This window comes from Pezoporus flaviventris, unplaced genomic scaffold (genome assembly GCF_033815535.1).
Source record: "Pezoporus flaviventris isolate CSIRO_AGI_PZ_B2104156 unplaced genomic scaffold, CSIRO_AGI_Pfla_v1 ptg000047l, whole genome shotgun sequence".
NCBI classification, from domain to species: Eukaryota; Metazoa; Chordata; class Aves; order Psittaciformes; family Psittacidae; genus Pezoporus; species Pezoporus flaviventris.
In genome coordinates this window covers 7791554-7819033 of record NW_026892595.1, presented here as the reverse complement: position 1 = coordinate 7819033, position 27480 = coordinate 7791554, and the positions used below count along the sequence as shown (strand labels likewise).

The window sequence follows — 27480 nt, the reverse complement described above, 5'->3', positions numbered from 1 at the left end:
GTCAGCTAATCCTGCCCCTGTGCGACTAGAGTGGAGGGCCAAGCTCCAGACAAGGAAATCTCATGTGAAAAAGCATCTGTGCAAGGAAATGATCAGGATTTTCATCTTCTCTGCAGTGAGGTACTTCTTGTGGCTGATGAGACCAACATCACTGGGGATACTAAAGCTACAGCAGCTGAGAATGACACAGGGAAGTCCCATTGGCGCACAGCTTGAGGAGGAGCTGGTGGTGTGAACCCCCCCATGCAGCCTGGCTGCTCCCCTCCCTGCCACAGCACAGCCTCCCCAGCGTGGGCACAACTCACAGGGCAGACCTGCCTTTGTACCATGCAGCTGGAAGCCCAGCAGGCAGCATTTAATAGAGATACCCAGCAGGGAGCCTGATGAGAAACACAGCACAGGCCACCAGTGCACCATATGCACCATGCTGGTCCAAAGATAAATGTCACATTAATGGCAACATCTGCTTAGACTGCATCTACTACTGGCTTTTCTCTATGGTGACCTGTCTGAGGTGTCTGAGCACGCAAAAGAAAATGCTCCAGGGGAAAATTAGTGATTTGGCTTTGTCTGGCTGAAATGGGACAAAGAGGATCCAGCGTACATGCTCCTGTATTACAGACTCCTCTTACAGGTGAGAGGATAGGACTTCGGCTATACCTAAGGCAGGACTGGTGTTCAGGACTGGATATCACCATGGGATACTCAGGGAAGTGTGACCTTGCTATCTCTTCTGGGCATCTTGTGTTTCAGCACACTCCTGTACTGTGCCCACTGCCCTCTCCAAGTGGGCTCCTGCCAAGTTCAAAGTGCTCCTGCTGCACACCTTGCACCTCATACTTCACCCCTGTGCAGCCATCTCCCCTTGGTTCAGGCTGTGCAAGTCCCTTCCATCACGGCAGCTCCAGCAGCGGCATGGCAGTCTAGTCTGATGCTTACTTATGATGAATATATCGTGTTAATTGTAGTTCAGGGAAGAAGTGCACATGACCTGTGGCTCAGAGAGCTTCCCAACAAGCAGAGGAGGGGCTCACAAGTGAGAGAGCACCTCACGAATGAGGGCAAGCTGAGGAGTGAGCTAAAAGAAATCACCCAACAGCTTTTTAATTTGCCACCTGGATTTTGGTCCCCTCAGTTTCAGTTTTGAGCTTTTCTCCCAAAAAGAGAGTTACTAACATTTTCCTTAAATAAACTTAGGCATTTTCACATAATCAGATTCTTTCAGGAACTGGAGCCTTAAAGAAAAGCCAGAGCCTGTTACATGAGGTGTGAACACAGAATCCCCCGAGCATCACAGTGCTGTCACTCAGATAGATGGGAGGCACATTTTTGCAGGGAGAGAGTTATTCTTAATTTTTAAGATTTGCATTTTCATACAGTTAGCTTCTTGAAAATTTAGCAACTCCTCCCAGACTTTTCTCAGATCCTCAAGGGACTGGTGGTGGGAGAGCAATGAAGGAGAAGGACACCAAAACACAACAGCAAGAGACTGCAGCAGATGGAGAAGAGAAGCTGTGAAAAGAGCAGGGTCACTGGAAGGACAGTGCTTGGATCCTGGCTGTGGCAGGGACTCTCATCAGTTTGATGCTGAATTCTGTGAACTTGGTTTTTGCCGGTGTTTTTGAGCAGGCATTGGTAAGACCATCAACACCAGACCTATCAACTGAATTATTGTGCTGTGAACTTCTTGGGTAGCAGAGTCAGAAGAGTTAGGCACAGGTCAAGCGTTGCAATCTGAGTCATCAGTGTGACCATGACACCCAGCATGTCATAAAGCCAACAGTTTAACCTCCCATGTTTCTGTTTTCTTTATCTGTAAAATGGAGCAAACAAAGCATTTCACTCAAAAAGCCTAAAACTCATGTTTGTGCAACATACTGAAAAGTATTATGATTAACCTCATATCAGGAGATGCATAGGAAATAAAGAGAAACAAAACACCCTAGTCTTTGGTTTCCTAAATTCAGAAATAATTTTTATCTTCAGACTGATGCAGGCCACACTATGTCGCCTTTCTGTAGGAGGCATGAAGGGGCAGTAAAAAGTAAGTTGAGACTCTGAGTGTCTCATTCATGCATTTTTTTCTCTGCCCTTTTGCTTAGCAGTTGAGTCTAAATGGGAGAAGGAGTGGGTTTGGTTTTACGCAGCTTAGTTTCCATGGGATTTTGAATAATCAATCAGTTAACATCATTATGACAACAGCTGATGTGGACTTGCTACAGTCATATTCATGGCACTGCCTGGATTGATAATGCACAGAATTTTACTTTTAATTTAACAACACTGGCTGTGGTTCATTGTTAAGGCTCCTCCTAGATTCATTTCCTTGTGAAAGCTATGCCAGCTTCCAGTGCACAAGTAGTGTGTTAGTGCACCGCATCATGAGGAGTGGATCCGATTGGATGTTTTCCAGATGAATGTCTTTTTTCGTTTTGAAAATGCCACTTGTCCAAAATGGGGATGTTCTGCAGGAATGTGTTGATTCTGACAGATTGCAGCAGCCAGGGGTGTTAAAACCTGTTAGTTTTGCCAGGGGGGCTCTCGCTGCAAACTCCCTCAACATTCGAGGGCCCCAGCTCTCCACAGCAGCTTGCACAGCTGCAGGGCTGAGAACAGGAGCTGGTTTTGCCTAAGGGCCCCCTCCTTCTTTTCCTCGGAGCAGCTGTCCTAGGGGAGTTGGGCTTCTGCAGGCAAACTGAGCAGGCACCTCAGGGCAGAGCTTTCCTTAGCTTTTTCAAATCCTGTGAGTTTTCCCAGAGCAGAAGATTGTTTTTCTTCCCTTCCTCAAACAAGAATCCTTAAAAAACCCTGTTCATGGCCTTCCTGTTATTCTGGAATACCAATGCATGGAGATGGACTTGAATGATCGCTGGTTAACCACTTTAGTTTTGGGTATTGATAAGAAATGCAGCTATACCTCCTTCAAAAGGAGATGTAAGCAAAAAAGAAAAGAAAAACATTTAATGAGTTCAAAGAGAGAAACTTGACCAATAATGGAACATACTGTATAGGCCTGAATTTTGGCAGTCCACCACCTTGCCTTCCTCTTCCCTGCTGCCCTTCGGCTCCAACTTGCTCACATCTATGCAGGGGACCCACCAAGCAGTGGTGAGCACAGCAGCCCAGCTTTGTGCCCAGAGAGCTGGTCATGCTCTGAGAAGAAAACTCCTGTGAAACCTCACTCATCTCATGTGGCTGTTGTCAGGGCATCGTGTTTCTTTTTGCCCGATATGCAAACAGGAATCAGGATGCTGGCTAGAGCTGCTGCAAACCCTGCTGTGACAATGTCATATCTTCTGGAGCCTGGCCTAATTCATTTAATTTGAGCTGCCAAGTAGTTCTCAGAGAGCAAGAGCTTCAAAATGCTCCTGTCTTAAATAGATTTGAAGAGATTAGCTAAAATCAAAAGATGCTGTATCCAGGCCACTCCCTGCGTACAGCATGACATTGCTTTTTGTAGAGATCTGAAGTGCATTGCAAGGGAGGAGGTAAGTAGAGACCAATCTGTTTCATCACCTAAAGTATAATAAAACCAGCTTCAAACTCAGGAGCATGCATATGAGGGGGTAGTGCATGCAACTACGATATCTGCACCTTAGTTTTGCTCAGGTAAATGTTCCCACTCCTGTCTTCATAAACCCTTGTATTCAGTGGGAAGTTTCACTGCATTGCTGTCACTGTGCAGGAGTTCTTCCTGACCACATTTCCAATAGCAATTAAGCACTGAAAACTTGCATTACAATGGCAGTGAGGGGCAAGTACAGGAGTGCAGCTCTGCTTTCTGGAGACTTGTAATGTTGATGTAATTGCTAAGCTCTTTGGGATGCTTTCTTCATACTGAATTGATCAGTGGCCAAAATAAGACTTGTGGCCTCCTGTGAGTTTCCTGGCTTGCTGTGGGCATTTGGGAACAGGCCATGAGACAAGGCAGACCCTGACTCCATCAGCAGCAGCTCCCTTGTAAGATCCCTGGCAGCTAATGCAGGTACATCCACGGCATGGTCTGCAGGGCAGGTGGAGCTGCCCTCAGAGCAGGATTTGGCCCATTAAGTGCCAAATGCCCTGGTTTAGAAGGAGCCACTGCCACTTACAGCTTTCTACAAGGCATTCAAAATTTCAGATCTTGTCAGCCCTGCAGGTTGTGCCTGTGAAGGATGGAGCTGCAAGCTCATCTGCTGCTTCTGTGTTACTCTCCTTAACTTTATCGTGCTTTCTTGTAATTTTCGGTGGGAAGGGTTGCTGTGAGCTCTTGGATCTTAGCACAAATCCAAGTCTGATTATCAGAACTTTGCCAAAAATATCCTTGGTTTTCTTTATCGCCACTAACCATATTTGTGCACTGCCAATCAGTGAGTGATCCACATCAGCAGTGTGAGGCTTGGTTTTCTGGAATACAAACAGGTGGGAATGAGTTTTGATCTGCTAGGGGCAGTGTCTAATCTGAGTGCAACTACCTTTGTAGATTTGCTTGTGGGCAAGTTTCCATAGCTCAAAGAAGCCATTCCCTCATCTGAGGAATCCCATGCTGAACACCAGTTTCAGGAAAAAATCAAGCAGAATTACTGTGGCCATAAGACTGAGGAAAGTTCAGCTTGGAGAGATTCAAACCTTAGGAGCAAAACCTCACTTTCTTTATACTTCCTGGGAAGTTGTGGTGTTTTGCTCCTTCTGAGGCTCACTCTAGACAGAGCATGCTCATCTTACTCATTTTCATCATTAGAAACCCCAAGAGGATTTACACTGCCTTTACCAGGAAACGTGTCTTCTAATCTCCCAAGTGTACAAAGCAGAAATAAGTCCCAAACACCCACAATCTTGCAAGAGAAAACAGATTAAAGTGCATCAAAGAGGAATCTAACATGGTGCTTCACTTCCCTTTTTAGTGTCCTTCCTCTGTACAGTTTGCTTCTTCAAGTTTGACTCCTGTTACTAATGATGTATATTTGTGTAACAGTGGCAGGCAGGCATGTGACAGAGGTTCATTCCCCGCCATGCCAGAGGTTGAGACACCTCACATGAGAGAGGTCTCGCCATCAGGAACTCATGGTTGGAATAGAAAGCCAGAAGAAGGGCTCCAAGGAAATATGGTTTCTTTCAACAAGCAGATGGGAATGGAGGAAGAGGTGTGGGGATAGAGTTTCTTAAGAACTCAGGGCTGCCAAGCACAGTCAGGTTTTCAGAAGAGCTGAGCTCCCACTTAGTAAGAAGTAAAATAATGGGCTAATTCTTCCAAAGAACTCCGGACAAGGGGAAATGAGCTCTTCTGGGGATCTTGCCTTATATAGTTATTGTAATGACTTGGCCTTAGTGCCAAGCATATGAAAATCCATCACAAAGTGACTTGCCAAAGTGATACAGGGAGTCTGCAGTACATCTGGGGATCAAATCCTGATCTCTGAGACAAAGTATGTTACTCAGGCCTCTCAGTCGTCTGGAAAGCACTAGATTTAACCTTGGCTTAGCTGTCCTGCTTTAGACCAAAAAAAAAAATAAAAAGAAAGAGCTCAAAGCAGATCCTGCAATTCCTTAGGAGCTTTTCCATGCTTCCTGGGGGAGCTGTAGGGAAGGACAGAAGCTCTCTATGAGGAAATGTCCTCAGGGCTGGTATGATTGTGATGAGGTAGAGGCAGCCCCACCTGGTCCTACTCACACTGAGCAGTGCAGAGGGCTTCAGTGCTCAGTAGGATTTTAGATCATCCATGCACACTTTGTGACTTTTGAACAAATTCCTGCTAGGCATGCTGAAGGCGTGGAGATTCCCTGTGAGCAGGTTGATGAAGCATCTTTCCCCAGGTCTTGTCACAGCATATACGGGATAACTTTGGCAAAAAAAAAACAATGGCAAAACTTAAATGCTGCTCTGCAAGCAGTGCGACAGGTAAGCATTGGTGTGGTGCCATACTTTCTGCAAAACATTCATATCCTCCCTTCTTATTCAGTAGGTTCTCTAGCTCAGTGTTTCCTTCAGGCAGGCTTTCACACTGCAGCCTGGACAGCTAATTGTAACAGAAATAATCACAGGTAAATAGCTGAAAGCAAGGTAGGGAACAAAGGCTTTCTAAAAGATACAGGCTGCAGTTCTGGATGTGTTAAAATTAGACTTATTCTCCTTTCTACTGCACGGATGCCTCCTGCCTTGCTAAAATATCAAGAACTGTCACATAGAAATAGCCAAGGAGCCACAGAGGCCACAAGACAGGACTCCATCCTTACTGGTGGTCAGACCCACCCTTACTTTCATTAGCAGCATTTAGTCCTTTTCCTGGAGGAAAAGCCATCAGGCTGGACCTGCTCCCTTCCCGGTGGCTGGCTCTGCATTTTGCTTTTCCGCCAGTGAGTGACACCCCATAACCACCACCAGACATCAGCGGCATGATAACATCTTCCACTAATGTGGCTCATGTCGCAGTCCATGATACAGGGACCTGCCAGAGGTCCTTGTGCTCCTGCAATCAGAGGTGTGAGAGAAAAGAGGAGCCACTGTCATTACCGAACAAGAACTGCCACATGCTTAGCCTGAACATCAACATCTTCTTGAGTTCAGCAAAGAGCTCTGCTAATTCTGTTTTCCTCATTAGCCTCTATTTTCAGGACCTCTGAGGTCCCTACTCCAAACCCCTGGTTTCCTTTCCTCTCAGTCTGCTGCTTCTCCTTTTACCCACTATGTGCCCTGACACCTCCAGCTGAACAAGGACCTCTGTTATTCGCTCCCATCTTATTGAATGCGCTTCCTAAACCAGGGATTTTAACCTGCAGCTGGATTGGTCTGTGGGAAAGAAACCTGTGGGCTGTGGGTCAGCAGTGGCTTCATCTTGGAGCTGATTGGCATTAACTCTATCAGACATAGGGAAAGCTTTGAGCAGCTTTTCACAGAAGCCACCGCTGTAGCCCCTCTTCCCCCTTACCCCCCAACCCTTGCCATGGAAACTCAATACAGCCTATATTGTGAAGGAGTTCAGAAAGAAGCACAAGAGTGGGAGAGGCCTCCAGCTGCCCAGTCTGGCTTGGTCCTTCCTGGTCATTGACAAGCACTGACATGATGGCTTCTAGTGCAAGTGCAGAGCACCTCATGCTACAGAGGGTACAGTATAAGACAGGGGAGTTCAAAGAGGCTTCGCTCCTAAAAATACCTGCTGCACCCAAAAGCTGCTTTGGTTTGGGTATCATTATGTAACACATTATTGAAGATACACGTAACTGACTGCAAGAACGTGAATCCTTTGCTAATGCAGAGAAAACTATTCATCTCATAAATCAGAACTCAGTTGTCTTCGTTTTTGATTCTGAATGTCACAATAAGTCATCTTCCTTTCCACATTAAAGATGAGTATATAAACAGTGTGGGAGATGCAGAGAGCTCCCCCTTCAACAGCACAACTTTCTAATAACACAAGTTCTCCAGGGCAGAAATTCCAGTTTTACAGGAGTCACATATCTAGTGCAAATGCTCCCTGCTGACAGATGAGCCTGCCTGTTGGGATTTAATATGCTTGAGACCTCAGAAGGCACCTCATAAAAAAGGCATATTCAGTTGTAGCATTTGCATCTACCCATCTGGCAGGACTGGGGGTAACATCTTCTGGAGTGGAGGGTCTCACTGGGCACTGCTGCTGGCAATTCTCTATTGCTAAGCAAACCTGGATCTTCTCTAGGAGTATTTTCAGTGTTTTCCCCAGTGAAAGTTAGCTGTCTATACAGCATGGTTTTCAGCAATCTCATCCAAAAGCTCCCTTCAGGAAATGCATGTTCATCCTTCTGAGATCCACATAGATTTTCTCATTCTGTCTAATACAGCAAGCCAGAAAAAGCTGAAAGATGGTATGTAGAAGTGGGGCAGCATTTGTTAAGAGATAATTATCCTTATTTTCTCTAGATTTGTTAATTTAACCAAAATATCTTGCTAAGCAACACAAACTCCCACCTGACTTTAAGCAACTGCGGATACAGGGCAGGCTTACACTTCTGGTACTGGCCATTCAAATTGTTAGAAGTGAGTCTTGTCCTGCGGCAGCCCTGGGCTGTGCCATTGAACCCTTCCTGAGACAGCTGTGAGATACCCCAAGGCTTGAAGGTGACCACAGTTTTCCTTATTACATGCTGAATACAGCAGGTCACCTCCGTTGAAGTCCCAGTAGGTCCTTGGCTCATGCTTGGTCCCTGGTGGCTCAGTCATTTAATCCTTTGCTCCTCTGCAGAGTCCTGGAGTTCCCTGAGATCCACCACTGCAGGGTAAGAACAGCCTGCACCATTACAGTTAGTTTATATTATACTTTAGGGTTTGCCCATCACTCATGTACAAAAATTCAACACAAGAGGTTTCCACAATGTGAAACAAAGTTGATTGTTGGGGCAGTGGTGAAATACAAACCTTCCTGCACCACTGCTTGTTCCAGGTGGAGACTGATATGAATTTGTTCATCACGCCAGAACCGCGGCAAAGCCTGCAAGGGCCTGGCTACAGTGCTCAGCCCACCCAAGCATGCCCCTGCTCTTGCACAGCAGACCTGGACCACCTGGGCCTAGGCTGGAGGGTACCCCCATTCCATGTCCCCTTGGACCTGTCACCTCTCCATCTGTGCCTGGGGCTGCCTGCATCAAACAGTGTCCCACATAACCACGGAGTTCAGGTTCCTAATGTCATTAATGGGGAGATGCTTCATGTTGAGTGAGTGCAACTTCTTTATGGTAGGGGTAAGACTTGCTGGGTGTGGAGATGGGAGGCAATGCTGACATAGGGTCAATGGCTGCCAGTGCCCCTCCTGTGCCAGCCACAAAGCCAGGGTCACCCAAACCCAGGGCCCACGTGTTTTGTCTTGGGCTTATAACTGAGAACTGCTTACACTTTATTTAAGGGGAAGCTCTTTGGTGGAATTCCCTGGGTTAACTTGCACTTAACTGTAAGCTCATTCAGTTTTTGCTTGTCACATCATTTGGTGGTTTATGTTCAATGATGGTTGCATTGACATAATTTTAGAAATAAATAGAATAGAAACAAGCACTGCAACACAGAAAGAAAATAATTCAAGATACATCAGCTTAAATCAGCTTTTGCTGTTGTAATTTTTTCAATAGCTATCACAATTTTGTGTCTTATGGTACTTGAAATTGGGAGGGGCTGGTATCATGGTACAGGCTGGTATCTCCGTATCATGGTACAGGGCTTCGGTTCCAGAGTACTTTCATTAAAGAAAACATTTGCTTTCTTTTACAACAGAAGTAAGTACCAGATGTCAAAATGGCAGGGTAGAACTGTGAAAATGTGATCTGCTACCATTCACAATGTGTGGTTTTGTTCTGTTTTTTCAGAAGCCGGTGTTTTCCAGGTCAATCCCATGATTTTGTGCGGATCCTAATGGAAGATCTTTTAACAAAGTGGATTGCCAATGTCACTTCTAGAAGTGCTTCCCTGATTCAAAAGAAATTGAAGCTTTGTATCTCTAATTCTCAGTTCACTTTATAAAAAAAAAAAAAGGAGAAAACATGCAAGATAGGTTCCTTTAACATGTAATTTCCTATTGGCAACATTTATTATGAATTCGTCGTTATCTCAGAAGGGGAGGCCAGTGTGGGAGTTCTTGCTGCTGCAAAATTTTACTTCATTGTGCCTTACAGTTCCTTTCATTTGTTGCTCGGTTCATGTAAGCGCTGACCAAAACGCAAAACTGAACACCTAAATAGTTCTAGCATGGGCTGTGTTTTATTCTGCAGGCTTTAATGGAAGGCAGGTGAGCAGCACAGCTTACAGACCTCAGCCTGGTGTGATTATGGTGCAGATGATATCCAGCATCGCACAGAGAGTGCTAAAAAGGAATGTTCCTTTCACAGACTGGGAATAATTTGTTGCTGTTTACACTTGGGAAACAGCCATTCCAGCTAAAATCTGTAATGTTAGGGTTGGATGGAGGAGGAAAGAGCTCTAGGAAACTATGTGGCGCTGACTTTGTTGCTTTGTTTTGGAGGTAGCGGGCATGTTTGTGGTCAGCACTGCAGCAGGAGGACATGTTAAGCAGGGAGCAGGTCTGAGCTGCCTCAAGGCATGAGAAGAAAATAACAAACCTCATCAATAGGCAGGTGTTCGCCTTCCAATGCTGGCTGCTGTGTCAGCCTAAATCTGGCAAAAGTTTCAGGCAGATTGATTTTCTTCTTTTGGGAGGTAAAAAACGCAACTTGAAGGAACCGGTTTTTGTGAATGTGGGTCCAATCTGTTGACTTGCCTAGGAGGAGAAAGGAAACAACCACTAAACCATCCCTCTGTTACTATTTTTCTCCGCATCCCAAAGAAACAGCAGCTATGTGCAATGCTGAAATGTCTTGCCTTGACATTTTAGAAATCAAACTCTTCATTTCCTTTATGTTTGTTTTTAAAGTGCTGTTTCTTGTAACTGGAGTGCAGCCTGACCCAAGAGATACACTAGAAAAACCAAACCATGTGTTAGGATCAAATGCTTTCACTTAATGCAAAATTATTTTTACTTTTTCTTCTCCCACTGTTATTTTTTAGCTTCTCTGGAAAATGGACTCTTTTCAGGTCAACCTGCAGAGCAACTGCTGCTGCCCTCTCTTCCTCATGCTGCTTCCTATCAAGCCAGCTAAGCACAAATAAAAAATATACCACTCTGCAGCATAGAAACTTCCTTTGTGCATGCAAAGATCCTCCATGCAGGTGGAGCAGAGAGCACAGAAGCACAACATGGGTTATTTTCTTCCTGAAGTCCTCTCCAGCAGCTTGCAGTATTGGTGCACAGATCTGGTGCCTGTCACCAGTACCTCTGCAAACTGGGAGACCTGGACTCTTCCAGCTAGATTTCCTCCCAGCAGGGCTGTAGCAAGACCTGCCCCTGCCACAAGAGCATTGCTCATGCCTGCTTTCCTTACGGGGTCCCATGCAGAGGTGAGGTAGAAGCTGTAGCTGGAAAACATCAGTGGAATTGATCTTATGGTAATTAGAGCAATGTCAAAGAAAGCAAGCCGGGGTGCAGTTTGCTGATCGACTGGTGAAAGGAGAAGTTGGTTGATGGTCCAGAGGCATACTGATGGGAGGTTTGGGAACATTTTGCTTCTAGCTCAGGTGCACATCCCTGACCACGACACAGATGCTTGGGAACCTACTTGCTTACTCTGCAAAACCTCAAGCTCAGGTGAGGAAGCAGAGAAAAGCATTGGAGTAGCTCAGAGAGCTCAGCCTGAGCTCTGGGAAGCAGGCTGGCATCTCCGGAGATGCCCCAGTCCGTTCTGGGAACCTGCAGGCTGAGCTGGGCAACAGGCTCTTAACCACTGCTGGTTATTAAAGATACCAGACCTGTACATCAAATGAACTCTCCTGCAGCCAGCGGTACCCAGGTGACTCAATAAAATTAGACCCCATGTTCCCGGCCAGCACCTCAAGAGCAGGGCACTGGCTGTGATGCAACAGCCAGCTGCTGGCTCCTGCTGACAGACAGGAGCTATCTGAGCTGCCACTGGATGCTCCGCTGCCTCCCTCCTGCCCAGAGTGGGCAGCGCTGCCGCGCTCTTCAATGTCGGGGTGGGAGGTCTGTGCAGGGCTTTCAGGCGGTATGATTACATCTGCAAAGCGCTCGGGAATGCTTTGGGATGAAGAGCGTTATGTAAGTGTAAGATAATGTTATTTATAGAGCCAGGTTTTATTCAAAATGGAATTAAACTTGTGTTCCTGAAGCCTCTGCTGTCAAAGACAAATTAGAATTTGTCCCCTCTTCTCTAGTGTTTTACATCCAAATTTTTTTCCTCAGTTCAGCCCAAAGTTTAAGACAGCATATTATTTACTGATGTGTAAAACCAGAAAGTTAATATGTCTCTTTTCCATCAGGTGTGAGATGGCCCTGAAAGCCCAGACTCTAACCATGCTTTGCAACCACAGCAGCTGTGGCATGAAAGTGTCATAAACCAGGAAATAAGGGCAGAGTTTGATCTGGATTAAATAACAAAACCTCAAAACCAGTGTCCTAGGAATAATATTTTGCCTGAACTTAACAACTGTAACAATCCACGAGCTGCAAGGAGGGTATCAAGCTTACATCCCTGCTGGAGAAGGCACTGGTTCACTGGGCTGATGGCTGTGCTCCCACAGAACTACAGACCTTATGGCCTTTTAAAATCTTGCATTATTACCTTAACGAGCTTTATTTGCTCTTTTGAAATATTAGATTCAAATCCCTCATATTTGTACTTCTTACAAGCCACAAACCCCCAAATTGCTGGGATGCCTGCTGAAATCGATGCTAACAGGTGTTAGGAATATTGTTTTATGAGTTATGCCACCTTACATAGGTTAGTTTGCACAGTTCATCTGCTGCCCCTCACTTGTCATAGTATCTAGCATGAAATTCCACACATGCCTTTTATTTAGGAAAGAACACAAAAGTATGTTATCTTATTCCTCTGGAATTTTCCACACATATTTAGCATGTTAGTTTAAGCATAATTGGTTAGTGGACTCTTGAAATTTATATCTTAGCAGCACTTATTTACATCAGGCTTAAAGTAGTTTGTTTCAGTTGAGGTAAATGTGAAGCATTAGATTGCAAACGTACCTAATCCATCTCTCCTCCCCCATGACTAGAAATCCTGTGGTTAAAATAACACAGCCTCTATTCAGAGCACAAACTTAGAGCTGCTAGCAGGAACAGGCTTGCGTTTTAAACAACTCTGAGAAGATGAGTCTGTTTAAGGGTTTCTCTCAGGTTTGTTTTTCATCCTGCTTCTGATCCATGAGAGGAAACCAGGCTCCCTACTCCGGGCACACAAGGTAAAGATTTTCTGCGTTCTGTATATGGTTACATGTGCTTGTAAAGGAGTGTATGAATGTGATTGCAAAAATGCTGTTGCAAATGCAATTATAAAAATGTTGTTGCTTATTGAGGAAGAAGTGTTTGGCAAATAGCTTCATAGTCTTTAACTCTTAATTTGTGGCTGTTTCCATACTATAGTGAAATGAGGAAATGATAATCTTGCACAGAGAAGCAAGCAGCAGCAATGCTCTTGTCACACATTAGAGAGGCTGAGCATGTAGGCAGTATAGGAATAACAAGCCCAGGTACTACTGTAATCAAGCCAGACTACAACTGGCATTTTGTTGACTGTCAGGTGTAGTCCCTCCTGGTTTTGTCCAGCTGCTGTACTCCCTGTGCGGGAGGCAGAGGCTGTGCCAGAGGATGGCACTGAGTCTGTTTACAGAGTATATGCTAATGCTGTTCCAGTGTGACTCTTACAGTAACAGTGCTTTCAGAAATGTTTGGATGTGGCGTGCCAGATAATTAACTGCCTTTATTTTATTTGCTCTTATTGCTTTCCAAGTCACAGGAGACGTAGGAAATCATCATCTTTTGCTTGAATCCTTATTCTATTTGAAGTCCAGGAAACAAGCGTGATGTCTGTGCTAATGCCTGTAGGACTGAAACTCCCAGTGCTGGAGACTGTTAACTCTCCCAGCCCCAACACTCTCATTTCTCCCCGTGCTGCTCCTGAGTACCAAATCAGTCCTGCTGCACTGGGGTGTTCAAACACAGCAGGTCACACTGATGGATAATACAGAAACACTGCTACTCATAGCTTTTATTAATTTAAAATTAGGCACGGGGCAGCATGTGTGTGTCTGTGTGTGTGTTGGGGGGCACTTGTATTCTCCTTCCACCAGTGTAGCACTGAACAAATGCTGCCCCAGGTGCTACCTTGCCAGCTCTGGGGAAAGCCTTATGTGCCACTCAGAGATGCTCCTTTTCCTCTTCCCCTTCCTTCCACTCATCTTTCCCTTCCCTGAGTAAGACGGGATGGTTTCACTATATCCTGCATGCAGTAACTGGCCTCCCCTGTCTGAGATGGTCAGAGATGGTCCCTGCCATCCCACCCTGGTAGCACATACTCTGCTCCTCTGCTCCTCCAGAGAAAAGAGGAGGGCCCTGCCTGGCATACCAGGTCTCTCACATCACAGAGCTGCCATGCTGGGGGGAATCCTCTCGGCTGGCAAAAGTGCCCTCATCCCTTGAGCCAACAATGATGCTTTGTCCACAGAAGAAATGCAGCTTTATCATCACTTGGGTGCCCAGTGCCAGGATGGGCAAGCAGGGCTATAAGGAATACAAATACATAGCTTTTCATGATACTCATCTACAGCATGTCATGGCAGAGGGGCAGCTTGGGGAAGAGAGAATATGCACACAACAGAGAAATGCGGTCAGGCAGCAACTATAAAATTTCAATATAGAAAGTGGAGCTGATGTCATTTTAAAGTCCCAAGCAGTGCCAAGAATTCTAAGCTCCATATCAAGATTCAGTGCAAATCCCCCACAAACTTAGAATTTGTTCTTGCGGAAAAATGAACTTTTATGGAAAATATGCATGGGAACCCGCCAGGGGAGTGTGTTGCTTTATTTCTTTTATTAATTTTGAATACATTAGTTCAGAGAGCTATCCCATTTTAGCATCAGCAGCCTCTATCCAAGAAGCCAAAACTCACATGCAAATACTGGAAGCGAGGGAGCTGTTTTTTTTGTATGACCAGTTGTTACATGGGAAGAGCTGTTGGAGTAGGAAGGGGTGTGGGAAGGCTCAGTGGGATGACTGAGTTGAAGCTTTTTTACTGGTGACATATCTGAGTCGTGATGAGACGCACCTGAATGGAGAAGAATCATCAGCTATTATAACTTTGAATGCGTCAAAGGTGGGATTGCATGCAGCTCCTGTGATTAAGGTTGCTCATATGTCTCCTGCTATATGACTGCATTCACAGTTGCTTATAACTTTGCCAGACTTGAACTGCTCAGACTGAGTTCTTTCAACTTGATTGTCTGCTTTGGGCTAAGTTCTTTTCTGGAAAATTTCAGCCAAAACTGTCCAGCTATTTCCAAGAATGAGCACAGGGAAAAAGGCATTGTTGTCCAACTGGAAAAAAAAAAAAAGGAAAAGAAGAAGCAGGAGGGGGGAACCTGGTGATCCTTTCCTTGGATAGTTCTTATCCCTCTGTGCTTTGGAGTAGAGATCTGAAATTTGGCAGCTTTGTGTTAGGGCTGCAATTTTTCCTTTTTTTTTTTTTTTACTTGGTAAATCTCTTCCAATTTGGCTTTGAAGGGAAAAAATAGCAACTTATTAGGGGCATGCTAGGGCTGAGCACTCAAAATCTGCTGAGATTCCTTCCCATGTGAGCAAGCTCAGCCCAGCATCCTGGCAGCTCCTAGTGCTGACCCCAATGCTTCTGTGCTCCCCGTCCATGCTACCAAGTTCCTGGAGATGCTGCTGCCTCCCCACAGCTTTGCAGGGACTGACCTGTGTTCCCCTCTTGCAGCCCAAGGGCTACGCATGTCCCCTCTCTGTAGCCCAAGAGCCATTCCCAGCTCTAGGAGCAGGATGAAGCTGGGTGTTCCCCATAATGCTGCTCAAAGCCCAGGAACTGGGCAATGGAAAACCATGCAGGGAACACCACTATTCTTTTGACACCTTCCTTGCACAGCAGTAGGCAGCCAGGCACCCTGGGGATGCTGGGCTAAGGGAAGGTCTGGTACTGGAATGCTAAAGCCGAAGGATCGTCTGGGACTGGGATGGGCAGTACTTGGTACATATGAGGCTTGGGAGTGGAGCAGGAAGGTATGTGTCAAGGTGTGAGCCAAAGGAAGCATATGGACATGCCAGAACCTGACATGAAACCTGAGCTGCCCCATCCATGGTCTCTTTTGGGGAATATGAATGCTGCTTTGCAGAACAGGCTTCGTCCCACTCTCCCTGCAGGGCCCTTTGTGCCAGGTCTTACTGAGGCTTTCCCCAGTCTGCACTCAGTAACTGTGGGGTGTGCCCCCTTCTCTGCACATGCCATAGGACCCTGGTACTTAATGTCTGCTCCTGGGATGGGACTTGGTGGGAGCTCTGCCTCGAGCATGTCCAGTGTTGCCTGGAGCTGAACACTTCTGCACAGCCCCAGCTGTGTCTGTTGGTCACCCCTTGGTCTCAGCTCCTGACCTTGATGCACTGGGCTGTGGGACCCATGAAGCCTGCAAGGGTAGATGTGGGCATAGATCTTGCTGCAGGGAAGACCCACCGCTGTGGTGGGGGACAGCTGAGGTGGGCAACCATGCCAGACCCCTGACAAACTGGTGCATGATGTGATTAAGCTGGTTGCTTGCCTGCCTGTCTCTTCTCTCCACTTCCATTTTGTTCAGGTGACTAAAGCACCAACACACCTCTGATAGAGGTACCAGAGCAGAGACACATTTGAAGCACACAGGTACTACAAGGAGTTGTGCTACAGAAATTTTCCCAGTGTTGGGAAAATCAGTAATTTTTATTGAGAGGAGGTCTTGCATAGCAAATAAAGCCTAGGACCACACTGAACACTAAGGAAAAAAAAACAAAATTCTATATAGCATCGTCTCCATTGAAGAGAGTCCATCCAGTACCATGGGATAAAGCTGAGACTTCTGGTAAAATACTGTGGGATCATCTAATTAACAAGTGATCATAACACATAGCACAAGGGAGGCCTAATTCTGGCATCTCTTACTTCATGGGTTTTTCAGTCTTAACAGTATTCTTCTAGCCTATTTCTGTATGCAATGCATATGCAGCATTTGCAGACAGATGGTGAAATCTCAGTGTTTCCATTTTGCCACTTGACGCGATTTCCACATTGAAAGGTAGGGAGCTGCGGTCTGCTTGTTCCTGCTGCTGCTGGAGAGACAGGGAGAGGTGGCTTCCTTCACTCCTGTGGCTATGGGTTATGGAGCACCCTCTACAGCCTCTTCTGCCACAAAGCCAGACAGTGAAGGTTCATCATCCTCATCAGCTCCTGGGAGGCCCACACATGCACCGGGACTCAGCTGTGCAGGATGGTGTAGGCACAAAGATCACAAGAAGGAGTTTTAAGGAGGATTGAAACAGGAAGAAAAAGGAAGCTTACAGGCTTTTGCCCTAAGTGTCATTGAAAAAAAACACGAAAGTGCTTGTCTGGACACTGTGGCAAACAGTGCCCTAAAATCTGATGTGGGATGAGAGGGGATAGGTGGAGACTGACAGTTAAAGGACCAGAAATGCCCTTGTGGAAGTTGTCACAGTAGAAATAGCCCCAGGGAGCTGTTGCTGTTACAACTTTGAAGTGATGATTACGAGCGAGGAGCAACATCACAAATGAAGCAGTCAGGTCCGTGCATAATGTTTCTTGCACAGCTCTGGAGAAGCTGCCGGTCCCTAATCTGCAACCTTGGCTGGTTCAGCCAGCTCATTTCACTGCACACAGCCCAGGGAAAGAGTGAGGTCATCTCCTGAGTGCTAATCCAAAACCTTCATTGCTTGACCTGCTTGAGACTCAGACCCTGCTCCTATCCCACCTCTATTCCCATCATGGATAGAGCTACTGGCTCTATCCCATCATGCCCTTCCTACAGGTTTGCTCTGATTTAAACCAGTATGCGTGACATGACCAGCTCAACAATCATAACACTGTGCCTTGGGATTTAGCCTTTGCTGGAAATTAAAGTACATGCAATTAATTCTGTGTTTCCTCAATGAATAAAATGGGGCTTTTGTGTAATTCATATATCTCATTTGTTTCTAAATAATCATGTATCATGAACTATTTTGTCTTGGAAATTAATGCCTTTTTTTTCCAAGAAGAACAGCTTTGACCTACTCTGAAGGCCCCCATGTCTCCACAGACTGTGTGCGCCAGGTCTTCTGTCCTGAGCTATGACAGGGTCTTGGGTTTCTAAAGGTGGTTGTACAGTAACATTGAGGTCTCCAGATGCTGTAGCTGGAGAGAACCAGATTGATTTCAGCCCTGAGAGAAGCTTGTACCTTACTGCATTTACACCCCAGATATAAATTTGTCTTCATGTTATTCTGCTGTGCAGGGACATGGGATTGGGTGAAGCATCAAAGAAGTTTGTTCATGAATGGGTGCACAGGTTTTGTCTCCTACCGAGATACAGCCCTAGCTGAGTACTCTTATAGCAATCATCTTGATAACCCGAACAGTGTTCTCCTACACAAAACATGTACTGCTTCGTACAGGGGATTTGCCATGTCTTCAGATGCACCCATGAAATATGTGTCACCTGGGCTGCATGACCCTTCAAAATCCTCCAATTTCAGGGACACTTTGGAAGAATGATTCATGTAGTGCACTTAAATTGCTTGTGACTTAAATTCAGAAGGGTAGTGAATACACAGTTGTTTCAGAAACAAAAAACTGATTTCTGATAAGGCAAAGTCCTTACCTTTTTCAAAAGAAGGAGACTAGCACAAGGTGAAAATGAGCATTTTAGCCTCTTCCACTGGTGAAGACCATTTGGGAGATCCCTACCCAGGCATAAATTCAAGTTTCCCACCCCAAGACAAGTGCCATGGGTTCCCTCAAGTCCTTTTCTATAAATTCAGTTATAACACCCTTGCAAATCCCATAGTTCAAATCTATGTATGAGACATGACATACAGAGGTTCCTCATAGCCTCAAACTCCCTGAGTTTTCTCTTACTTCTTACAGATTTTTGGCATGTTTTCACTTTTATTTATAATTCTTGTCCCTCAGCACTGATTGTTTTCCTTTTTTATCTTCTTTCCTGCTACTGCTGGCTGGACTTCTATGCCCTTGACATTCCCTACCTGCAGGGCAAAGAGCACCTCCTTGTATCAAACCTCTGACGGTGCACAGCATTGAGCTCTGGCTGTGCTGAGATCACCATACAAGGTGACTCCAGCTCTTAGCCACAGAGCACAATAAACCCAAGTCATCATTCCTAAGCCTCAAACAAATCATCAGGGTTTAGAAGTGAACTGTGTTGCAACGTGCAGCCCTCCAGTACCAAGGCTATAAAGGGTTTAAACTTAAACAGGGGAAGTTTAGATTGGATGTAAGGAAGAAGTTCTTTACTGTAAGGATGGTGAGGCATTGGAATGGGTTGCCCAGGGAGGTTGTGAATGCTCCGTCCCTGTCAGTGTTCAAGGCCAGGCTTGACAGAGTCTTGGGTGACATGGTTTAGTGTGAGGTGACCCTGCCCATGGCAGGAGGGGTTGGAACTAGATGATCTTAAGGTCCTTTCCAAACCAAACCATTCTATGATTCTATAATGGTGTGTCTGTCAAAGACCAGCCAACATATGTGATGGGTCATGCATGATGAGCCATGCCCACCTTTGTCCCTTTCTCCTTGAGCACCTGCGGAGATAAACTCTGCATTTACTTCTGTCTTCAGCCACCTCATCCAACAAAACACCAAAGGGGCTTGCAGAGTGGCTTTCTTGCACAGTGCACCCACTGCTGGGACTGCCAGGGTTTGTACCCCTGCAGCACTTTGGCACTAGGCAGAAATGATGTTGTCAGTAACCTATCTCAGAGAAACAATCAACTGAAATTGCTTTCTCCTCTTCTACTGCTGCCTTTGCTCATAATGATTTGCTTTGGCTTCTTGCATATATGTAATCAAATGCTGCTGCTTTCCACATGCTACAGATTGCTGTGTTTAAATTTAGAGGAATCTCCCTTAAATATTTATTTAAACAATAACATCCCTTGAGGCCTTGAGGAATCTCCCTTAAATATTTATTTAAACAATAACATCTCTTGAGCCCTTTATAGGTTGCTGTACAAGACTGCCTTTCATGAAAGACCCCAACTTTTTGAAAGAAATGTATTTGAACTGCTTTCCTGCCTCTCAGCCATGCTGTGAGCCAGCACCTCCTTCTGCCAGGTTTGCAGATCCCGTGGCTCAGAAAACCAGTGCCTGCTCCACAAGGCTTGCAGACCCAGCCCTCAAATCGTGCCAGCAGCTCCCAGAGTTGCAGGGCAGAGTTTTAGCAGTCATACTGCTTTTGTCCCAGGAATTCAATAACCCTGTAACTTCCAGGAATTGGCTCCTTTCAGGTGCAGGAAAGCCATCTTTTCTACTGGTACTCACACGCAACGGCTGAGGCTGGGAACACAGAGATGCCAACCCCATGCAGCTCCCGCCAGCCAGGGAGGTAAAGCTGAGGGTGCTGACACCTTTCCATAGTATTTAAATTATACCTTGCAGTTCTGGGCATTTTATGAGCAAAAGGCATTCAAGACATACAACACCCTCTGTGCTATTCAGTTGGAGTCCACGGATCTAAGAAGGACTAAGCATCCAAAATAAAAGATTTTTATATTGTACATAAAAGAGAGGATCCAAACTCTTCACTTAGAAGGCCATTTGTTTGTACTTAATTTTAGCTGAAGTTGGATTGTATTTGTTGTATTAATGTTATCTGCTAAGAAGTTTCCTAAAGATTATCAGTATTGAAGAATAAGCAGTAGAGAGTTACGGCCCTTCTTCTGCATTTCCATGTTCCTCCAGCATCTTGATGAATCAAATATTAGCAAAATCTCCATAGTCAACATGGGTTTGGGTAGAAATGGGATTACTCACCAGCTGAAGTAACTGCAAAAGAGATAATTCATTATGCTGTTCCTTAGCTATGATTGAAGCTCATCTCCCCATTCTAGGCTCTGTGTGGGTTTAATCGCAGGAGCTAAACAGGGGAGAAGTACCACAGCTTCTCTGAATCATTTTTATTCTTGTCCCAGTTCTTTATCATTGATTACATCAAGGCATATTTCCATGGAGACAGAGAGTGGTGCCATCAGCTTGCTGTCCCTCAGGTCCCCCTGGAACCTTCACTTGCTTTGCTAAGTGCAGCTCATCTCTGGAGGGTCCCTTGGGAGGAAGAAGCAGGATGAGTTTTGCTCAAGATCCTTCTTGTTTGGAGTGCAAATTTCAACAGGCTGAATGAAAGGGTATATCCATTTGAGAGTAACTGCGATTGGTGAATCTGGGGGATCAGTCAGCCTTTTCTGATGGCTGAGGTTGATTGCAGAAACAGTTTTGAACATTATGAGGGCACTAAGTATTACTTTTCTCCTATGGTGAATGCAGTATGTGGAAAGTCTGCTTCAGACAACCTTTTCCTTTTCCAGTTGGAACTGGAAAAACCTCCTTGTACTCTTCTCTCCACCAGACAAGGCCATCATCAGCAACATGGATGTAATATCACAGTTCAGTAATTGCAAGTCAATACTCCACTACTTTGCTCTGTTCAGAGGAAGTACATTTTTCTGTGTGGGCATGTGGAGCCTTTTTCCAGCTTGCATACACTCAGCCATCTTGTGTCAGTGTTAGGGTCAATTTCCTCCCATTCTTTATTCACGGCATCTGGAGTAGACCTTTGACAGTGAATGTGTCTGAAAGAGTATTTCCAGAAAAAAAGTTATTAATGTTTTTTTTTTGTTGTTTCTTTTTTACCATTTCTTGCTACTGCTAGTCAATCTCAGCCACTGCTTCATAGCAAGAAACGGCTTTTTCTTCTTCCAAGCATCTGCCTTTCAGTGGTAGCTCTTACACAGCTCCTGCATTGCATGGGGCTGCACTGAGCCCAGCATTTCCATTTAATGAAAACTTCTGAGAATCATACCCTTGTCTTTATACACAATTAGGTCAGAAAGTCAAATTGCAGAAAATCTGAGGGAGCTACACAATCCTGAAAATGTTGTTTCAGACATGTCCAGGTCACTTAATTCCAGAAACAAAATATTTGGATTGTTCGGAATTAAAACAACTTGTTTCCAGTTTGAACTGAACCAAAACCTCTGACTTCGTCTCAGTTTGACATTAGTCCACGCCCTTTCTTTTCTGCTCTGGTGTCTCATGGGTGCTTGTGCTTTTATGCAGTAGCTATGGCTCACCAGCTGGGCTGCATGCACCCATGAGCCACACAATCACACTTGTGGCACCACACTGGAGTTGGGAACAGCTCTTCTATCAAGGAATAGTTTTTTTTCTGTGATCCTGCACACCTGTAGTGGAAGGTTTTCACCCAGAAAAGAGCTTTGGTGATGTGATCCAAAGCACTGAAGCAGAAATCCCATCCTGGTAGCCCCTGGGGTCTTGAAGTAAGGCACTGAGAAATGCAAGACTGAGGAAACCCACTCAAGTACAATGAACTGAAGCGGTACCAGAAGAAGCAAGCCCACTCCTTTCAGTGCAGTTGTGCAGGGGTTGAAGCTGCCTTCTGGATATGGTAAGACTCACTTCCCGACCTCCACCATCCTAGATTTGAAGAAGGGGTTTGGAGTGCAATGCCCCACATCCGTGCTGGCTGTCCTACCCACAAAACCAGCCGTTCCCTTCTGCCCGGTAGTGCTGAAGGGCTGTGTACAGCATAAGCATGGGGCAAAAGCAAAACCAAGCACTGTAACTGCTGTACTGGGCAGCCTTGCAGAGGTCCCTGATGTTTGTATGGCCAAGGTCTGCTGTGGCTTTATGAGCCCTGAAACAGCATGAGTCCAAATGATTAACTGTTGTTATTTATTAGGTATAATACTGCTCAGTCCTAGGGCTGAACTCTCCAAACCAAAGCCCAGTATATACAAGCAGTCGTGCTGCTCTCCAAACAGCACCCAGCATCAATCATGGCACTGTAAATTGTTTACACAAAACTGCAGACATCATAACTTATTAAATAACTCTCTTGTCAGTCAGATAAGTAAATATTTCGAAAGACTCTGAACACTATGGCACGTTCCAACTGCCCAGACCAGCTCCAAATGGATCCAAGTTAACAGGGGACAAGATTTGCCATGCTTTTGATGTCGCTGCTCCAAATCAGGTTGAGAAGGGATCTGAAAACAAGCCTCCCTAAGGGAGGCTAATGAAGTTTTAAAGATGCTCAACTTTCCGTAGAGGTAACTGGAAGAAGAAACCATGGAAAGCGTTTGCAAAGAAACTATCTTCTTGAAGCTGTAAATTTTAACTTTTGGGAGTCAGAGCCTCCCCCTCCTTCTCCACATCCTCCTTCCTTAACCCAGACAAATGAGGTTGGATGCCAGAAAACCTCTCCTGCAGAAAGGATAGAGCATTCACTCCCTGAGCCATAGCTAGATACCTCAGCGGTGGGTCTCTCACACTGCTGGTGAAATGCATGGTGGTAGCACCTTTACCTAACCGCCTTGCAGTGTAGGCAGCAAGCCCGAGGGTGAGGAAGGGAAAGGCGTTAGCATTGACTCCCACACCTCCATTGCCTGTTGTAAGTCACTGTGGTTCTGAAAACACACCATTTCACAGCTAACTGCTTCTGAAACTTTCAGTTCTCTGTTTGGTTTAGGATGTCGGTTTATGAGATATTTCTTTCCGATCATTTCCAACAATTATTTGGGATCTTTTCCCTTTTGAGTTCACTGAGTTGTACCAGTTCACCTCCTTTTCAAAAAGGATCATGTTACAGGCAGGAATGCAGAGTTGAAAGGGCCTGAGCCTTTGCAACAAGATTTTGTTTTGGAAGCAAGTGAGTTGGAAGGAGAGGAAATGGGCAGCCCACCAAGGGCTTCAGCAGGATTATCCCACCCTCTCAGCAAGCCATTGCTGAGGCAACCCATGGGCTATGGCTGAGCCTGCTTCCAGGGGAGGCAGGGACAGACAGACCAGCAGTTTCATACAGTACAGAATCTGGTCCTATTGTTTGAAACCTCATCTGAAACATCCCCTCGGGCACAGACCTTGCTAATGTGGCAGCCACCATGAGTGCTGGAAAGCTCGTGATTGCAGTTGACTGCACGCTGCTGCCCTTTGGTCACTTGGAATCCTGAGGAGGGCAGTCCTCCTCCAAGAGCCCCACCAAAGTTCTCTATTAGCTGATAACTTTAGGCTAACCTGATGCTGTCATTGGCTCAACTGCATGTTTGGCATTTAGTCGTTTGGTACCTGACTGGGACTTTCTTTCCTTTAATAAGACTTTAATTCTTTGTCCTTTGAGTTACTTCAATCTCTCCTGTTGGTGCATCTGGGTAGTTTTCTTAAAATACATGTTTCTGTGTACTGTATTTATTACTTATTACATGTGTGAGGCTGTCCATGTTTGCAAGAGGCAAGATTTTCATCCCAGGAATAAATGAAATGCTGCCAAGACAGCACAATACAGACATAAATAAAACATAGGTTGCAGAGACAAACTTGTCAGTGGTTCTCACCTCCTTACACATCTGTTTGTGTTTGTGCGCAACTATACTTACTGGCATTCCTGCCTCAATGTAATCAGTATAAACTGATGACTTATTAAGAAAACAAGTTTAAAAACAAAATCATTTCCTACTGTGGTAGCACAAGTGGGTAGATGCAAAGGGGAGATGGGAAAAGGGTGTCGAAGCAACACTGACATTTTGGCACACGCCAATGTGAAATGCAGTCAATACAGTCAATATATTCATGCCCCACAGATGTAGAGAGGTTTCGTACATTGGAGTAAATGTTTCCTAATTCCTAGACACACACAGATAGAAAACGACAATGCACAGAAGGAAACATATTCAGGAAACCTGCCAGAAAGGTGCCATTTATTCAAAGAGAGGTGGGAACACTCCACTCTGGATCCAGCACCACCTCTACCCTCCAGCCATAGACACCAACCCACACTAATGGGCACACCACCTAAATGTCACCACTCCTGTGGGCTACATACCTGTGTTGTGTTGCTTACATGGCTGTCAGTGAACGGGGTGTCCTCATGTGCTGCATGTAGCTACGGACATTACAGGAGGCATATCACCCCACTGCCTGGAGCCCCAGAGCCTCAGGACTCCCAGGGTGCAGGACCCTGCAGATCACATCCTAGTCATGTGTTGGTAACTGTGCTACTTTAGGCTGTTTTGTAAGCTATGCAGCTGTCTCTGTGTTAGTGTTCCTATTGACCAGCACCTACCACGGGAAGTTAGCGATGGGGTAGATTTGCCCTTAACTAAGTGCATTTCTTTTCTTATCTTCATTGCAACATGTCACTGTTTTTTCAACCATCAGTGATTTTCTTCCCCTCCTAACATTGTCTCTGATTTCTGTGTCATGAGGGGGAGTATTGTCAGATCGCATTCTCATGATGGGAGAGGCAGAAAATCCATTCTGTATGTCATGTGCCCTTGGCTCCCAACACCACAAAGGATTTTTTCAAGCCTTGCTCATTATCTCGTTTTATACTTTAAAAGAAAAGCTAAAGTGCTGGTGACAAATGGCCTCGTTTATAACATTTAATTGACTGACTGCTCTTTTAAGCCTCTGAAATACACACTGTAAAAAGAACATGCCATTTACCCTGGTCTGCTGCCAGGTCACATTAAAAAATGTTCAGGAGGTGTTTGCTAGAGCAGGGGAAAGTGGGTACACTCTCACCCCAGCACCCTTTCCTCCTGGTTTCTACCAAGCCTGACAGTATCATCCCTTTCATGAGCACAGAGCAGAAATGGTGTTGGAGTGAAACTGTTATGAGAAGGGTGAAGCCGCTACAAAGTTGTATATATCCATGTTCAATAAAGGAGCACCTAGAATGGGACCGTGGAGGTTTCCCTTTGTCCCAGAACTAACCAACATTTTCATTGACAGGTTGGGCAATAGAAGAATATAACAATGTGCTTGTGGCAGCTCTGGCAGGTGCTGTGCTGGCTGTAGGTTGCAGGAATGACAAACTGGAGATAGGGATTGAAAAGCCTTCAGATGCATTTTGGGAGGGGGAAGATGAATGCACACTTCTCTGCAGTGTCCCTGAGCCAGTCTGGGGCTGACTGCCTGGGCTGCTGGTTTCCAGGACCCGCAGGTCGTGATGGCTGACAAGTTGAGTGCCTATAATGTCAATACTGTTGCCAAAAAAGCCCCCAAACTCCATTGTAGAGTACGTACGGCAGGCAAGGCAATTCCCCTCTGTTCAGCTCCCCCCCTCCCTGCTAGCGTGAGACTTCACCTAGAGATATTTTTAGGGATAGGAATGCTATTCTTCAAGAAAGGTGTATGCGGGTATGTGCTAAAGAAACTGAGTTTGATTAAAGAACAGGTTTTTGAAGGGAGAAGTAATAGGTTTCAGGCACAGAAGGGGCTTAGCAAAAAGAAAGTAAATAAACCGCTCTCCATCCCTGCTGTAGATAGCAGCCACGTGCTAAAGTTTCAATGAGGGTGTGTACTGGATCTGGCTGGGAGGGAGTTAAGAAAGATTTAAGAGAGATTTAAGGAATGTTCCTAATAGTAAGCAGTAAAACACAGAGATACTTTGTCTCTGGAGACTATGGAGGTTCTGCTATTAGAGGCTTTTAAGAACAGGTTATCCGGACATCTGTAAGGACTGACCTAGGCATGTGGTGGAGGGATGGACTGCAGCCAGACTGAGTCCCTGCAGATGCTTCTGCATGATATTTTCATCATGTTAATGTGAACACATGAGACTCCTCTTACAAAGCACTAAAACCATCACCCTGGTTTCTAAACAGCCGCCTGAAAAGGTTTCAGTCTCAGCTGAGCCCGTCTCCAGTTTGAAGATGGAAACCTTTTGACTCCTTTCCCCACTCTCACACAAACCTGCTGCCAAGGGGCCACTGAACCCCAAAGTCACAGCAACCTTCTCCCCAGTCCTGTCCTCTGCTGCCTTGGAAGGCCCAAAAGCCCAGCACCACCCCTGTTGCTGCTCATCCCTGGGGAGACCAGTCCCTTCACAACCCCGGCCATCCCACACTGACCGCTGGGGGACTTGCACTGCATCTGAAGTAAAAGATTGACATAAATCCCGCTGTCCTGATTAGCAGCCCATCTAATCCCCATGATGTCAGCAGGGTTTTGCATGGCAGGATTTGGCCCACTGCCCTCGTACAGGCGCTGCTGAAGAGCTTTGGGTTTTATACCCCTGCTTTCTGGCTGGTGGCAGGCAGGAGGAGGCTGCAGCAGGTGTGAGCCTGCAGCAGGAGCCTGCGATGGGGTGTCAGCCACCCAGCAAAATTCACTGCCAAGGTCTGTTTATCACAGTGGGAAAATGGGACAGAAAGCTGTTTCCTGAGGAATTCAGGAAAATCCCACTATGCAGTTCCTCTTTCACCACACAGTATATACATATATATGGTTTTGATTATATCTGTGTGTATAAATATATATATATTGCAATTACACTGTTTTCATGCTTCCTACAAACACAGTTTCTGGGGCTAAGACAAGGTACACGTGGGGCAAGGGAGAGGAAAGGGAGAGATGGAAGGAGCGGAAACTGCCGCTGCACACGGCGGCTCTCCTCTAAACCCCATTTTTTACACTAAAGGAATGCACAGCAACTGTTTCTACTATTTAAGGAAAAAGGTTCCTATACAAAATCCTGTGGTTTCGAAGTGATCCTTTTATAGGCATAAAGAGATTTTTCCACATCCCTCTATTTAATTTCTTTTTTTACTCAGACCTGGCGACTCAAATAGATATTTGCAGAGTATCAGGCACTGGAATCAGACATTTCATTCCTATTCTTGGTACTGGAGATCAAATATCCCACCAGTTTACCACATAAAGCCACAGGGATGCAAACTCAAGACAGTTTAGCTTTAGGGCAGTGCAAGAGAGGGTTGAATTTGGTCCCATACCAATCCCGAGAGATTTTGAGCTGGCAATGCCCCATCACAGAATTGTATTTGCTATATGTTCTGCAGTGGGTTTGCCATAGTGACAGCACTCCCTAATGA

The 27480-nt window shown here is 45.5% G+C and overlaps 1 protein-coding gene across 2 annotated transcripts in view; it reads left to right on the top strand.

Moving 5' to 3' along the window:
- Nucleotides 1-12612: 12612 nt before the first annotated feature.
- JCAD (junctional cadherin 5 associated) overlaps nt 12613-27480 on the top strand; it is a 63137-nt gene continuing 48269 nt past the window's right edge. The window contains exon 1 of one of the 2 annotated variants that reach the window (XM_061468161.1): nt 12613-12766. The gene's annotated coding sequence lies outside the window, so the exon portion shown is untranslated. The remainder of the gene's footprint in view (nt 12767-27480) is intronic. The other variant, XM_061468160.1, reaches the window with a different exon arrangement.